At 45.7% G+C, this 16,458-nt stretch overlaps 1 protein-coding gene across 1 annotated transcript in view; it reads right to left on the minus strand.

The window, feature by feature from the left end:
- Positions 1-14,102, minus strand: part of BCAR3 (BCAR3 adaptor protein, NSP family member) — a 197,540-nt gene extending 183,438 nt beyond the window's left edge. Inside the window, exon 1 of the mRNA XM_038745805.1 lies at positions 14,012-14,102. The gene's annotated coding sequence lies outside the window, so the exon portion shown is untranslated. The remainder of the gene's footprint in view (positions 1-14,011) is intronic.
- Between the last annotated feature and the right edge of the window lie 2,356 nt (positions 14,103-16,458).

The raw sequence follows: 16,458 nt of genomic DNA on the forward strand, positions 1-16,458 counted from the left end.
AAGTCAGAGGACCTGCGTTCTAAATCCTGACTCTGCCCGTTGCCCGCTAGCTGATCTTGGAGCAATCCCTCAAAGTTGCTGCCTCTGTTTCCTCCTCTTTCAAAAGGGATTCAATATCCGTTCTCTCATCCCCTAAGGCTGTGAGCCCCATGTGGGACAGGGACTATGCCCAACTTGATTATCTGGTATCTATACAAGAGCTTCAAACAGGGCTTGGCACATAGTAAGTGCTTAACAAATAACATTATTATTATGATTGGCCTGGAATGCCCTCCCGCCTCATATCAGAGAGACAACAGCTCTTGCCCATTTCAAAACCTTATTGAAGAGAAGCAGTGTGGCTCAATGGAAAGAGCACAGGCTTGGGAGTCAGAGGTCATGGGTTCTAATCCCGGCTCTGCCACTTGCCAGCTGTGTGACTTTGGGCAAGTCACTTCACTGTGCCTCAGTTCCCTCATCTGTAAAATGGGAATTAAGACTGAGCCCCATGTGAGACAACCTGATTGCCCTTTATCCCCCCTCCCCAGCACTTAGCACATAGTAAGCAGCATAACTCAGTGGAAAGAGCACAGGCTTTGGAGTCAGAGGTCATGGGTTAAAATCCCAGCTCCGCCACTTGTCAGCTGTGTGACCTTGGGCAAGTCACAACTTCTCTGTGCCTCAGTTACCTCATCTGTAAAAAGGGGATTAAGACTGTGAGCTCCCTGTGGGACAACCTGATCACCTTGTAGCCTCCCCAGCGCTTAGAACAGTGCTTTCCACCTAGTAAGCACTTAATAAATGCCATCATTATTATTAAGCGCTTAACAAATAGCATCATCATCACTGAAGGCACACCTCCTCCAAGAAGCCTTCCCTGACTAGGCCCTCCTCTCCTCTTCTCCCACTCCTTTCTGTGACACTTGCTTCTTCATTTATCCTCTCTCCCATGCCCAAAGCACATGTAATAATAATAATAATAATAATGGCATTCATTAAGCGCTTACTATGTGCAAAGCACTGTTCTAAGCGCTGGGGAGGTTACAAGCTAATCAGGTTGTCCCACAGGGGGCTCACAGTCTTAATCCCCATTTTACAGATGAGGTAACTGAGACACAGGGAAGTTAAGTGACTTGCCCAAAGTCACACAGCTGACAAGCGGTGGAGCCAGGATTTGAACCCATGACCTCTGACTCCAAGGCCTGTGCTCTTTCCACTGAGCCATGCTGTAATCTGCATATATTTGATATTTATCTACTTATTTATACATATTAATGTCTGTCCCTCCCTCTAGACTGTGAGCTTTTTGTGGGCAGGAATGTGTCTGTTGTTGTACTCTCCCAAGCGCTTAGTACAGTGCTTTGCACCCAGTAAACACTCAATAAATACAACTGAATGAATAATTGTTATTATTATTAGTTAGCTCCCTTTCCAGTGGGTGTACACATCATATCTGCTTCACCCTACTTACTTCCTCCGCAGGCTGGAATTTTCCACAGTTTCTTCAGCATCTCTGGGCTGAACGTGCCCAACTTTGGGGCATTCAGCTCTACCAGAGCCACTTTCAGGTTTGAGCGGATCAGGGTTTTTTTTGTTTCCTTATTTTACGGTATTTGTTAAGCGCTTACTGTGCGTCAGCACTGTTCTAAGCGCTTGGGTAGATACAAGCTAATCTGCCCGGATACAGTCCTTGTCCCACATGGGGCTCACAGTCTAAATAGGAGGGAGAACGGGTATTGAATCCCTATTTTGCAGATGAAGAAACTGAGGTGCAGAGGAGTTAAGGTCACACAGCAGGTGAAAAGCAACGTGGCTTGGTGGATCGAGTGTTGGGTAGGGACCGTCTCTATATGTTGCCAACTTGTACTTCCCAAGCGCTTAATACAGTGCTCTGTACACAGTAAGCACTCAATAAATATGACTGAATTGAATGAAAATGAAAGGGCCTGGGAGTTGGAAGAACCTGAGTTCTAATTCCAGCTCAATCAATCCATCAATCATATTTCTATGTGCAGCTCTCTGTACTAAGCACTTAGGAGAGTATAATATAACAGAGTTCCTAGAAACATTTCCTGCCCGTAACGAGCTTACAGTCTTGAGGGGAGCTCCACCACGTGTCTGGTGTGTGACCTTGGGCCAGTCACTTAATTTATTTGTGCCTCAGTCACCTCCCCTGTAAAATGGTAATTAACTATGAGCCCATGTGGGACATGGATTGTGTCCAACCTAACTAGCTCGTGTCTATTACGGCACATAGTAGGCACGTCATTCACTCGATCGTATTTATTGAGCGCTTACTGTGTGCACAGCACTGTTCTAAGCACTTGGGAAGTACAAGTCGGCAAAATATAGAGCCGGTCCCTACCCAACAACGGGCTCATAATCTAGAAGAGGGAGACAGACAACAAAACGTGTAGACAGGTGTCTAAACCATCAGAATAAACAGAATTATAGCTATATGCACATCATTAATAAAATAGAGCAGTAAATATGTACAAGTAAATTAAATAGAGTAATAAATCTGTACAAATATATAAAAGTGCTGTGGGGAGGGGAAGGAGGTAGGGTTGGGGGGCGATGGGGAGGAGGAGAGGAAAAAGAGGGCTCAGTCTGGAAAGACCTCCTGGAGGAGGTGAGCTCTCAACAAATACCATTAAATAAGAAAGTGGTGGATCCAGAATTAGAACTCTGATCCTCTTGATTCCCAGGCCCACGCTCTTTCCCAACAGGGCTGTGCTTTATCTACTACACATCATTAATACGAATACAAAAAAGAACATATTGGATAAACACCTACTCCAAGAGGCCTTCCCTGACTAAGCCTTCCTTTGCTCTGATCCCACTCCCTTCTGCACCGTCCTAACTTGCTCCCTTTATTCATCCCCCCTCCCACCCCAGAGCATCCATGTAAAAAAACCTGTAATTTATTTATGTATATTAATGTCTGTTTTCCCCTCTAGACTGTAAACTCACTGTGGGCAGGGAATGTGTTAGTTTTTATATTGTACTCTCCCAAATTCTAAGTACAGTACTCTGCACAAAGTAAGCCCTCAATAAATATGATTGAATGAATCAATGAATGTTTCTCTCTAAAAACCACACTGCCCACGAGGCAGGGGTCTTGGGATAGAAGCAAATAAGGAGAACCCTTGATACAATTAGTTGAGAGTAGAAATGTTGGTGCAGAAATGATATTAGTCTGACTATGGACATCAGTCAGCCAGTCAATCATATAAACTGTAAGCTCACTGTGGGCAGGGAATGCGTCTGTTAAGTGCTTACTACAGTGCTCTGCACATAATAAGCGCTCAATAAATATGTTTGAATGAATGAATGAATTTGTTCAGCACAGTAAGCAGAAGCAGCATGGCTCAGTGGAAAAGAGCACGGACTTTGGAGTCAGAGGTCATGGGTTCAAATCCTGGCTCAGCCAATTGTCAGCTGTGTGACTTTGGGCAAGTCACTTAACTTCTCGATGGGGATTAAGACTGTGAGCCCCCTGTGGGACAACCTGATCACCTTGTAACCTCCCCAGTGCTTAGAACAGTGCTTTGCACATAGTAAGCGCTTAATAAATGCCATCATCATTATTATTATAATTACAGTAAGTGCAGAACATTGTACTAAACGCTTAGGAGAGTACAATGCAACAAGAAAAAGACACATTCCCTATCCACAGCGAGCTTACAGTCTAGAGGGGGAGGCAGACAATAATAGAAAGAAATTACAGATATATATGTAATGCTGTGGGGATGGGAGAGAGGGATGAATACAGGGACTAAGTCAGGGTGACACAAAAGGGAGTAGGAGAAGAGGAAAGGAGGGCTTAGTCAAGAAAGGCCTCTTGGAGGAGATGTGCAGACAATAGAAAAATTACAGATATGATGTAAGTGCTGGGGGGATGGGACGGAGGGATGAATAATAATAATAATGATGATGGCATTTACTTACTATGTGCAAAGCACTGTTCTAAGCGCTGGGGAGGTTACCAGGAGATCAGGTTGTCCCATGGGGGGCTCACAGTCTTAATCTCCATTTTACAGATGTGGGAACTGAGGCCCAGAGAAGTGAAGTGACTTGCCCAAAGTCACACAGCTGACAAGTGGCAGAGCCAGGATTTGAACCCATGACCCCTGACTCTTTCCACTGAGCCACGCTGCTTCTCTACAGGGACTAAGTCAGGGCAACACAAAAGGGAGTAGGAGAAGAGGAGTCCCGGCTCCGCTACTTGTCAGCTGTGTGACTTTGGGCAAGTCACTTCACTTCTCTGTGCCTCAGTTCCCTCATCTGTAAAATGAGGATTAAAGTGTGAGCCCCCGTGGGACAACCTGATCACCTTGTATCCTCCCCAGCTCTTAGAACAGTGCTTTGCACATAGTAAGTGCTTAATAAATGCTATCATTATTATTATTATTAAAAGAGGGCTTAGTCAAGCAAGGCCTCTTGGAGGAGATGTGCTTTTCGATACGGCTTTGAACAGTCACTGTTTGTCAGATATGAAGGCGTTCCAGGCCAGAGACAGGACTTGGGCCAGAGGTCGGCAGTGAGATAGACGAGATCGAGGTACAGTGAGGAAGTTAGCATTGGAGGAGCAAAGTGTGTGGGCTGGGTTGTAGTAGAGTGCTTAGTACAGTGCTCTGCACACGGTAAGCGCTCAGTAAATATGACTGAATGAATAGTAGGAGTGTAGTGAGGTAAGGCAGGGGATGGCAAGGTGATTGACTGCTTTAAAGCCAATGGTGGGGAGCTTCTGTTTGACGTAGGCCTGACCAATAAACCTCAGCCCTAAGACTTCAGGGCTGGGAGTCCACGAGGAGGAACTGATTTTGCGCTAGTGGCTAGCCCAGAGCCACTCATTCATTCATTCATTTGCATTTATTGAGCACTTACTGTGTGCAGAGCACTGTACTAAGCACTTGGGAAGTACAAGTTGGCAACATATAGAGATGGTCCCTACTCAACAACAGGCTCACAGTCTAGAAGGGGGAGACGGACAACAAAACAAAACATGTAGAGAGGTGTCAAAATCGTCAGAACAAATAGAACTAAAGCTATATGCATATCATTAACAAAATAAATAGTAAATATGTACAAGTAAAATAGAGTAATAAATCTGTACAAATATATATACAGGTGCTGTGGGGAGGGGAAGGAGGTGGAGGGGGGGATGGGGAGGAGAAGAGGAAAAAGGGGGCTCAGTCTGGGGTCACTCACACCCTCAAATAATAATAACAATAATAATGATGGCATTTATTAAAAACTTACTATGTGCAAAGCACTGCTCTAAGCGCTGGGGAGGTTACAAGGTGATCAGGTTGTCCCACGGGGGGCTCACAGTCGTAATCCCCATTTTACAGATGAGGTAACTGCGGCCCAGAGAAGTTAAGTACTCTCCCAAGCGTTTAGTACAGTGCTCTGCACACTAAGCGCTTAGTAAAAACCACTGACTGATTGATTCCCCACCAATCATGCACCTCCTGGGGCATACAGTGCGACGAGCGAGTAGACAGGTAGTCAGGATCCACTGGTGGCCCAGGTGATCACTGCATAGTGGCGAGATTGGGTTTTAGACTGCAAGCTCGTTGTGGGCAGGGAATGAGTCTGTTTTTCCTTTGATTGTACTGTCCCAAGCGCTTAGTACAGTGCTCCACACACAGTAAGCGCTCAATTAATACGACTGACTGACTGACAGTGACTACAGGGCTATGACCGGCAGGCCATAGAAGCTGCTAGACTGTACATCTTCTAGACTGTGAGCCCACTGTTGGGTAGGGACCGTCTCTATATGTTGCCAACTTGTACTTCCCAAGTGCTTAGTACAGTGCCCTGCACCCAGTAAGCACTCAATAAATACGATTGATTGATTGATTGCTATGGTCTGGGCTACCCACATTATCCAGCTAGTTTTGATTATTTTTTCAGAGTCTACCCACCTCACAGAATGTTCTAAGTGGTTGTCTGGTCTGAAAATCTTCACCACCGGTGAATAATAATAATAATGATGGTATTTGTTAAGCACTTACTATGTGCCAAGCACTGTTCTAAGTGCTGGGGTAGATACAAGGTAATCAGGTTGTCCCACGTGGGGCTCCCAGTTTTTGTCCCCATTTCACAGGTGAGGTAACTGAGGCCCAGAGAAGTCAAGTGACTTGCTCAAGGTCACACAGCAGACAAGTGGCGGAGACGGGATTAGAACCCACGTCCTCTGACTCCCAAGCCCGGACTCTTTCCACTAAAGGACTTCTGGTTTCCACAGCAGTGCCCTTTTCCACTGGGCCAATTAAAAAAAAATATGGTATTTGTTAAGCGCTTCCTATGTGCCAAGAATTGTTCTAAATGCTGGGGCAGATACAAGCAAATTAGGTTGGACACAGTCCCTGTCCCATGTGGGGCTCGCAGTCTCAATCCCCATTTTACAGATGAGATAACTGAGGCACAGGGAAGTGAAGTGACTTGCCCAAGATCAAGGAGCAGACAGGTGGCAGAGCCGAGATTAGAACCCTTGACCTTCTGACTCCCGGGTCTATGATCTAACGACTACGCCACGCTGCTTTTCCAGTAGCAAGGCTGACGAAGAAAGAATCAAACTGGAAGAGTGGACAGCAAAGAAATACCAAGCACTTCACATATAGAGTGAAGACTGAAAAGATTATGAAAGACGGACGACTATGACCTTAAGAATTTCCAAGAAATATTTTGCCTTCTATAATAATAATAATGGCATTTATTAAGCACTTACTATGTGCAAAGCACTGTTCTAAGCGCTGGGGATGTTACGAGGTGATCAGATTGTCCCACGGGGGGCTCACAGTCGTAATCCCCATTTTACAGATGAGGTAACTGAGGCCCAGGGAAGTGACTTGCCCAAAGTCACACAGCTGACAAGTGGCGGAGCCGAGATTTGAACCCACGACCTCTGATTCCCAAGCCCGGGCTTTCTCCACTATAATAATAGTAAGGGTATGTGTTAATGCTGTGTCAAGCACTGTACCTACCCAATGCCTATCAGTCAGACTGGGCACAGGAGGAAACTGAGGCAGAGAAATGAAGTGACTTGTACCAAGGTCCCACAGCAGGCAAATAAGAGGTAGGATTGGAATTGAGAAGTAACATGGCCTACTGGAAAGAACACAGGCCTCAAGTCAGAAAACCTGGGTTCCAATCCTGCCACCGCCAACTGCCTGCTATGCTAAAAGGAGCAGCATGGCCTAGTGGCAACAGCCTGGGCTTGGAAGTCGGAGGTCGTGGGTTCTAATCCCGGTTTCGCCACATGTCTGCTGTGTGACTTTGGGCAAGTCACTTCACTTCTCTGGGCCTCAGTTACCTCATCTGTAAAATGGGGATGGAGACTGTGAGCCCCATGTGGGACAATCTGATTACCTTGTATTTACCCCAGAGCTTGGCACATAGTAAGCACTTAAATACCATTATTAATTATTATTATTATGTGACACTGGGCAAGCCACTTCACTTCTCTGTGCTTCAGTGACCTCATCTGTCAAACGGGAATTAAAACTGTGAGTTCCACGTGGGACATGGATGGTGTCTACCCTGATTAGCTTGTATCTACCCCAGCGCTTAGTATGGTTCCTGACACATAGTAAGCACTCACCATTTAATTAAAAACAAAACAAAAACAAAACTTATAATTCCTGATTCCCAGTCCTGGACCCTTTCCATTGGGCCACACGGCTTCTTGGAAATGTGGCTACATCTGATTCAGATCCTGAAGTGAATACTGAGTTCCAAAGTCTCCATCAACTTTGATGAGATGGGAAGATGGGACAGAGTGTCAAGTTCAAAGCCTTGAAACCTTTATCATGAGGAACAAGGGACAGCCTAACAAATGTCAAATACAAGGGCCTCCCTATTTTGAAATATCTGTGAAACACTGGCTGGTTCATTTGATTTACAACACTATCTCGGTAAACTTAAAAGAAAATTTGTGTTTATATGTATATTGTCACAAATATTTTTCTAACAAACATATGGAACCAGTGAAAAACACTTGGGGGAGATATGAACAAAGCTATTAGTTCTAGTGCTTAACTACAGAAATACACATCAATACTTCATCTTATTAGATATAAAATCTGAAAATGAACTTTGCCATTTCCCATAGGTCACGACGGTCTTAGACAATTCTATATTTCAGATCTGGAATTTTATAATGCTCTCTGAGTCAGCTTTTATTTACCATGCTTTTAAAATGAGCTCAAGCATATAAAAAAGAACACAAGTCCCTTGATTTTTAGGTAATTTCTAGACTGTAGAAGTCCCTACAGCCTAATTTCCCCTCTCTGGACTGTAAGCTCGCCCCACCTAAACTTTAAGCTCATTGTGGGCAGGGAATATGACTGTTTATTGTTGCACTGCACTCTCTCAAGCGCTTAGTACAGTGCTCTGCATACAGTAAGTGCTCAATAAATACGATTGAATGAATGAATGCAATATTTTAGTCAAAATACTGAAGGCCCAATATGACAATTTCGCAATAATAAGAATTTGTGGAATGGTAGTGCCTGCAAGACAACATTATAGGAGATGAACACTTATTTAAGAAGCTGGGAATTCCACCTCACTATCTAGGGGTGTAGAGTTGTCCTTTGGAAAGCAGCTTCATTCAGTATCCAGAAAACGGAAAAACCTTGAAGTTTAAGGCATGTATAATGTGTCAAACCACGAGGGCAAGGGTAAAGTTTGTGAACACTCACTTCCCTCTCCTTTGCCCTCTCCTACATAGCACATTTCACATTATTTACATTACTCCAATGGGTTCATTTTCCTGATTTGGCAACTGAAAAAGTTCAGAGGTCCTGGGTTCTAAACCCAGCTTTGTCACATGTCTGCTGTGCGTCATTGGGCAAGTCACTTAAGTTCTCTGTGCCTCAGTTACCTCATCTGTAAAATGGGGATTAAGACTGTGAGCTCCATCAGGGACATGCACTATGTCCAACCTGATTACCTTGTATCTACCCCAGTGCTTAGAACAGTGCCTTGCACATAGTAAGCACTTAACTAATGCCATTAAAAAAAAATCTTAACAAGCACGATAATGATGCCAAACCCTTCTAGCATTCATTCATTTATTCAAACATATTTACCGAGAGCTTACTGTGTGCAGAGCACTGTACTAAGCGCTTGCAAAGTACAGTTCAACAACAAATAGACAATCTCTGCCCACAACGGGCTCACACTCTAGAAGGGGGGAGACAGACATCAAAACAAGTAAACAGGCATCAACACCATTAATATAAATAAAAAGAATTATAAATAAGTACAAATATAAACCAGTGCTGTGGTGGGGGTAGAGCAAGGGAGGGAGTCGGGGCGATGGGGAGGGGGAGCAGAGGAAAGGGGGAGCTCAATCTGGGGTCTCCATCCCAGATCTTATTTCATTTATTCATTCAATCGTATTTATTGAGCGTTTACTGTGTGCAGAGCACTGTACTAAACGCTTGGGAAAGTTCAATGCAGCAAAAGAGACAATCCCTACCCACAACGAGCTCACAATCTGGGGGGGGGGGGGGGGGGGGGGAGGCAGACATCAATACAAATAAACAGACATAGCATTAAAGTGGGTGAAAAACAGTCGGCATCCAAGCTGCCTTTCCCTCCCCCAGGCAAGGAAATTTCTTTTCTTCTCGTTCTGAGAAGTCTATGACCTCCTAAGAGATAGCAGCTTGAGTTCAGGCACTTCACCATCTAATAATGAACAGATTTGCCTCTCCACCTCAGGCATTGAATGTATTTAGAGAGAGGGAGAGATTGGGCTGTCCAAATGCCCCTTCCCCCAAAGGAAAAGGGGGGAGGGAAAAAGGTGAAACCCTGGAGTCCCTAGACTTTTCGCAACCACCTGATGCAGAGATGCAATCTTGGGCAATCTGTCCTTTCCCTCCCCTCCAACTCTGGCTGGCTTCATCAGGAAGGGCCTTGCCAGTCCTTGGGTGGGCCTGCTGGGGGTCGGTTTCCCTGCCCCCAACTGACCAACCCCTCCCCGCCCCCAGACTGACACAAACAGCTTATTCATTCTTCCCTCCACAAAGGGAGGGATGGAGGAAATGTTGTCCAGAGTTTCCCCCCACCAACCAGGGTCCCCTGCCCACTTTGGCAAAACTTGGCAGGAGACCGGTGGGGGAAATTATCCCCCTCCAAAAACCTTGCTGCTTCCAGCTGACCTCTTTTCAGCCCTGGCCTCCCCACACCAACCTCCTGATTAGATAGATAGATAGATAGATAGATAGATAGATAGATAGATAGATAGATAGAAGCTGATAAGTTGAGGGGGCCAACACCCATCCTCTCCTAAACCCCCCCAAAATCCTCAACCACCAAGGAAAGAAAGCCAAGCTCCTGGGCCGGTCCTTTGGAGGCTTAAGAGAAGCAGCGTGGCTCAGCGGAAAGAGCCCGGGCTTGGGAGTCAGAGGCCGTGGGTTCAAATCCCGGCTCCGCCACTTGTCAGCTGGGTGACTTTGGTCAAGTCACTTAACTTCTCTGTGCCTGTTACCTCATCTGTAAAATGGGGATGAAGACTGTGAGCCCCCTGTGGGACAAACTGTTCACCTTGTAACCTCTCCAGCGCTTAGAACAGTGCTCTGCACATAGTAAGTGCTTAATAAATGCCATAATTATTATTATTATTACTATTATTATTATTATTATTATTAGCCCTGATGGCTCGGCCTGTCCCGGGCCACATGCCCATCGGGGGCATCCGTTGCCACAAGGAGAGACCATTTCATTCATTCATTCATTCATATAAATCAATCAATCAATCGTATTTATTGAGCGCTTACTGTGTGCAGAGCACTGTACTAAGCGCTTGGGAAGTTCAAGTTGGCAACACATAGAGACAGTCCCTACCCAACAGTGGGCTCAAAGTCTAAAGGGGGAGACAGAGAACAAAACCAAACATACTAACAAAATAAAATAAATAGAATAGATATGTACAAGTGAAATAAATAGAGTAATAAATATGTACAAACATATATACATATATACAGGTATATATATACAGGTATACATAAATGAGTGCTTACTGTGTGCAGAACACTGTGCTAACCGCTTGGAAAGTACAATTCAGCCACAGATAGAGACAATCCCTACCCAGCAACAGGCTCACGGTCTAGAAAGGGGGGGGGGAGGGGGGGACAGAAAACAAAACAATTAGACATTCATTCATTCATTCAAGCGTATTTATTGGCTTGGAAAGTTCAATTCGGCCACAGATAGACACAATCCCTACCCAACAACGGGCTCACAGTCTAGAAAGGGGGGCGGGGACAGAAAACAAAACAATTAGACATTCATTCATTCATTCAATCGTATTTATTGAGCGCTTACTGTGTGCGGAGCACTGTGCTAAGCGCTTGGAAAGTACAATTCGGCCACACATAGAGACAATCCCTACCCAACAACGGGCTCACAGTCTAGAAAGGGGAGGCAGACAACAAAACATATTAACAAAATAAAATAAATAGAATAAATATGTACAAACAAAATAGAGTAATAAATATGTACAAACATATGTACATATATACAGGTGCTGTGGGGAGGAGAAGGAGGTAAGGTGGGGGGATGGGGAGGGGAGGAGGGGGAGATGAAGGAGTGGGGCTCAGTCTGGGAAGGCCTCCTGGAGGAGGTGAGCTCTCAGTAGACAGGCATCAATAGCATGAAAATAGTTAAATAGATAACAGATAGATACACATCATTAATAAAATAAATACAGTAATAAATATGTACAAGTATACACATCTGCTGTGGGGAGGGGAAGGGGTAGAGCAGAGGGAGGGAGTAGGGGCGATGGGGAGGGGAGGAGGAGCAGAGGAAAAGGGGGGGCTCAGTCTGGGAAGGCCTCCTGGAGGAGGTGAGCTCTAACCCCCGCCCCCCCCACTCGTCCAGAGCCGGGCTGTCTGCTACCCCTAGTCCTCTTGTCTGCTGTGTGACCTTGGCCAAGTCACTTGACTCCTCCGGGCCTCGGATCCCTCATCTGTAAAGTGGGAATTGAGACTGAGAGCACCACGTGGGACAGGGACTGTGTCCAACCCCATTTGCCTCTCTCCTCCCCAGCGCTTAGTACAGTGCCTGGCCCATAGTAAGCGCTCAACAGAGGCCACAATTAGTCTTATTGTTAGGTTTCCGAGCGCGATTGAGTCCCCGCAGCCCGACAATCCCCACAATTTTCCCGGGGATGCCCCACGGGGGTGGCCGGGGTCCGGGGGTATCCCCTCCCTTCGATGGCCGGAGAGTTTTGTGTTTTATTTTGCGTAGATATCTATAATTCTATTTATTTCTCCTGATGGCTGTCTACTTGTTTTCATTCATTCAATCTTATTTATTGAGCGCTTACTGTGTGCGGAGCACTGTACTAAACGCTTGGGAAGTACAAGTTGGCGACATATAGAGACGGTCCCTAACCAACAACGGGCTCATTCATTCATTCATTCAATCGTATTTATTAAGCGCTTACTGTATGCGGGGCACTGTACTAAGCGCTTGGGAAGTACAAGTTGGCAACATATAGAGACGGTCCCTACCCAACAACGGGCTCACAGTGTACTTGTTTTGTTGCCTGTCTCCCCCTTCTAGACTGTGAGCCCACTGTTGGGTAGGGACCGTCTCTATCTGTGGCCCGACTGTATCCCAAGCGCTTAGTACAGTGCTCTACACACAGTAAGCGCTCAATAAAAGTGATTGAATGACTGAGTGACACCCCCTTCTAGACTGTGAGCCCGCTGTTGGGTAGGGACCGTCTCTATCTGTGGCCCAACTGTATCCCAAGCGCTTAGTACAGTGCTCTGCACACGGTAAGCGCTCAATAAAATCAATCAATCGTATTTATTAAGCGCTTACTGTGTGCAGAGCACTGTACTAAGCGCTTGGGAAGTACAAGTTGGGAACATATACAGTCCCTACCCAACAGTGGGCTCACAGTCTAGAAGGGGGAGACAGAGAACAAAAACAAACATATTAACAAAATAAAATAAATAGAATAGATATGTCAAGTGACTGAATGAATGACACCCCCTTCTAGACTGTAAGCCCGCTGTTGGGTAGGGACCGTCTCTATCTGTGACCCAACTGTATTCCAAGCGCTTAGTACAGTGCTCTGCACACGGTAGGCGCTCAATAAAAGTGACTGAATGAATGAGTGACACCCCCTTCTAGACTGTGAGCCCGCTGTTGGGTAGAGATCGTCTCTGTGACCCAACTGCATTCCAAGCGCTTAGTACAGTGCTCTGCACACGGTAAGCGCTCAATAAAATCAATCAATCAATCGTATTTATTGAGCGCTTACTGTGTGCAGAGCACTGTACTAAGCGCTTGTGAAGTACAAGTTGGCAACATATAGAGACAGTCCCTACCCAACAGTGGGCTCACAGTCTAGAAAGGGGAGACAGAGAACAAAAACAAACATATTAACAAAATAAAATAAATAGCATAGATATGTAAAGTGACTGAATGAATGAGTGACACCCCCTTCTAGACTGTAAGCCCGCTGTTGGGTAGGGACCGTCTCTATCTGTGGCCCAACTGTATCCCAAGCGCTTAGTACAGTGCTCTGCACACGGTAAGCGCTCAATAAAAGTGACTGAATGAATGAGTGACACCCCCTTCTAGACTGTGAGCCCGCTGTTGGGTAGGGACCGCCTCTGTGACCCAACTGTATCCCAAGCGCTTAGTACAGTGCTCTGCAAACGGTAATTGCTCAATAAAAGTGATTAAATGAATGAGTGACACCCCCTTCTAGACTGTGCGCCCGCTGTTGGGTAGGGACCGTCTCTATTTGTGGCCCAACTGTATTCCAGGCGCTTAGTACAGTGCTCTGCACACGGTAAGCGCTCAATAAAAGCGACTGAATGAATGACACCCCCTTCTAGACTGTGAGCCCGCTGTTGGGTAGGGACCGTCTCTATCTGTGACCCAACTGTATTCCAAGCGCTTAGTACAGTGCTCTGCACACGGTAAGCGCTCAATAAAAGTGGCTGAATGAATGAGTGACACCCCTCCCCGCCGCATCTTTCGCACTCACCTCCGCTTGGGCTTCCTTGGAGGGTCCTGGAGGCCTCCGGGAAGCCGGTGCTGGCATCCTCCCTTGGGCAGCCCCCCGGTTGTGCCGTCTTTAGGCGGGCTGGGGGGTGAGGGGCCGGGGTGCCCAGGAACCGGGAGGAGCCAGAGCTGATTTTACAACTGTCGGCTCCACCCCCAGCCAGCTTTTCAAACCGAAAGCCCCGGCAGACACAGGCCATTTACATGCCGTGACCCCTCCTTGCCCTCTCTTCTCCATGGATTTTTTGAGAATCTCCCCCCCATCATTTCTCCCGGACTCAAGTGCGGATTTACCACTTCTTAAATGCCCCCCAAAGGCAGCCCTATCCTCCCCCCCCCAACCAGGCCCTCATTCATTCAATCGTATTTTAGACTGTGAGCCCACTGTTGGGTAGGGACTGTCTCTAGATGTTGCCGATTTGTACTTCCCAAGCGCTTAGTACAGTGCTCTGCACATAGTAAGCGCTCAATAAATACGATTGATGGATGGTATTTATTGAGCTGTTACTGTCTATGTGTTTTGTTTTGTTTTGTCTGTCTCCCCCTTCTAATAATAATGGCATTTATTAAGCGCTTACTATGTGCAAAGCACTGTTCTAAGCACTGTGGAGGTTACAAGGAGATCAGGTTGTCCCACGGGGGGCTCACAGTCTTAATCCCCATTTTACAGATGAGGGAACTGAGGCACAGAGAAGTTAAGTGACTTGCCCAAAGTCACACAGCTGACAATTGGTGGAGCCGGGATTCAAACCCACGACCCCTGACTCCAAAGCCCGTGCTCTTTCCACTGAGCCACGCTGCTTCCCTGCCTCCACACTGCTTCCCTGCCTAGACTGTGAGCCCGCTGTTGGGTAGGGACCGTCTCTATATGTTGCCAACTTGTACTTCCCAAGCTCTGCACACAGTAAGCACTCAATAAATACTACTGAATGAATGAATGAATTTATTACTCTATTTTATTTGTACATATTCATTCTATTTATGAATAGAATGTGCTCTGCACACAGTAAGCACCCAATAAATACGATTGAATGAATGAATGAATGAATACTAAGCGCTTGGAAAGGAAAATTCGGCCACAGATAATAATAATAATAATGATGCTGATGGTATTAAATGCTTACTATGTGCAAAGCACTGTTCTAAGCACTGGGGGGGATACAAGGTGATCAGGTTGTCCCACGGGGAGCTCACAGTCTTCATTCCCATTTTTACAGATGAGGTAACTGAGGCAAAGAGACTGTGAGCCCGCTGTTGGGTAGGGTCCGTCTTAATTCCCATTTTACAGATGAGGTAACTGAGGCACAGAGACTGTGAGCCCACTGTTGGGTAGGGACCGTCTCTATATGTTGCCAACTTGTACTTCCCAAGCGCTTAGTACAGTGCTGTGCACACAGTAAGCACTCAATAAATACGATTGGATGAATGAATGAATGAATGAATGAATGAATGAATGAAGTGACTGGCCCAAAGTCACACAACCAATAAGTGGTGGAGGCAGGATTAGAACCCACGGCCTCTGACTCCCAAGCCCGGGCTTTTTCCACTGAGCCACGCTGCTTCTCTAATAGACTGACAGAGACAATCCCTACCCAACAAGGGGCCTACAGTCTAGAAGCGGGAGACAGGCAACAAAACAAAACACATAGGCAGCAATATCATCAAAATAGATAAATTCATTCATTCATTCATTCAATCCTATTTCCTGAGCGCTTACTGTGTGCAGAGCACTGTGCTAAGCGCTTGGGAAGTACAAGTTGGCAACATATGGAGATGGTCGCTACCTAATAGGCTCACAGTCTAGAAGGGGGAGACTGACAACAGAACAAAACATGTAGACAGGTGTCAAAGTCATCAGAACAAATCGAATAAAAGCTATATGCACATCATTAACAAAATAAATAGAATAGTAAATATGCACAAGTAAAATAGAGTAATAAATCTGTACAAATATATATATACAAGTGCTGTGGGGAGGGGAAGGAGGTAGGGCAGGGGGAAATAGGACTATAAATAGAATAAATAGAATTATAGATATATCCCTCACTGAATTACACTGGGAAGTCAATGCTGCTCTTTCATTCATTCACTCATTCGTATATATTGAGCCCTTACGGTGTGCAGAGCACTGGACTAAGCTTTTGAGAAAGTACAATAGAGCAGGAAAGAGAGACAATCCTTGCCCACATCAAGCTCACGGTCTAGGAGATAAAGAGCAAAACAAGTAAACAGGCATCAAGATCTCAAAACAAGTGAAAGGTATCATTTAAAATAAGTAAAATTACAGATATATAAGTGCTTTGAGGTGTGGGGAAAGCAAAGGGAAAGAGTTAGGGTGAAAAGGAAGGGAGCTAAGTGTTCAAATTGTGTTTGCCCAGACAAAGGCCCAGATGCCTGGCCCATGGAACAGCAGGTCCCAAGAGTGGGAAA

The sequence above is a fragment of the Tachyglossus aculeatus genome, chromosome 4, assembly GCF_015852505.1.
Source record: "Tachyglossus aculeatus isolate mTacAcu1 chromosome 4, mTacAcu1.pri, whole genome shotgun sequence".
NCBI classification, from domain to species: Eukaryota; Metazoa; Chordata; class Mammalia; order Monotremata; family Tachyglossidae; genus Tachyglossus; species Tachyglossus aculeatus.